Raw genomic sequence first — 708 nt, 5'->3', positions numbered from 1 at the left:
GAGGCAGGAGAATTGCTTGAACTCGGGAGGTTGCAGTGAGCTGAGATTGCACCACTGCACTTTAGCCTGGGTGACAGAGTGAGACTGTCTCAAAAAAAAAAAAAAAAAAAAAAAAAGGAAAAAAAAGAAATTTAGGGGACACATTGAAACTATAGCAAGAAACAATTCATTTACTAGGAATAATGATTATCCATACCCAAATTCCATTTCCAAATGTCCCAAATTCCATTTCCAAATGTACTTGTAGAAAATTGTTTGCTGATGACAGCCTGAAATACTCTCATCTCTTTGTTTTGAAACAAAATATAAAATGTCCAAAAATAAAACAGTTGAGATCTGTTTGTGATCCATAAGTGTTATGCTTGGGTTTTTATACTAATGTGTGAGATGTGACTCCTTCAAACTTCCTTGTTATGACATAAGCACATTACTCAACTGATGTGAAAAAATTTTTTTATTTAAAAAGGTTGATATTTTAAGCTAAAATACAAAAATTCTAAATATTAGGCAATCACAATAGCATCTGTCTTTTTTACTGCCATAGCATGTAGTTACTTTTATTTTATTTTTGAGACAGATTCTCACTTGGTAGCCCAGGCTGGAGTGCAGTGGTTTGACATTGGCTCACTACAACCTCTGCCTCCTGGGTTCAAGTGATTCTTATGCCTCAGCCTCCCAAGAAGCTGGGATTACAGGCATGTGCCACCA

The 708-nt window shown here is 35.7% G+C and overlaps 1 non-coding gene across 1 annotated transcript; it reads left to right on the top strand.

Moving 5' to 3' along the window:
• Positions 1-334: 334 nt before the first annotated feature.
• Positions 335-441, top strand: LOC118153395 (small nucleolar RNA U13). Its single transcript, XR_004742633.1, has one exon. It is a non-coding gene; the product is annotated as a small nucleolar RNA U13 (small nucleolar RNA).
• The last annotated feature ends 267 nt before the right edge of the window (positions 442-708 follow it).

The sequence above is a fragment of the Callithrix jacchus genome, chromosome 4 (genome assembly GCF_049354715.1).
Source record: "Callithrix jacchus isolate 240 chromosome 4, calJac240_pri, whole genome shotgun sequence".
In the NCBI taxonomy this organism is placed as follows: Eukaryota; Metazoa; Chordata; class Mammalia; order Primates; family Cebidae; genus Callithrix; species Callithrix jacchus.
Note: the sequence above shows the minus strand (reverse complement) of the source record. Positions and strands in the feature narration are given on the sequence as shown.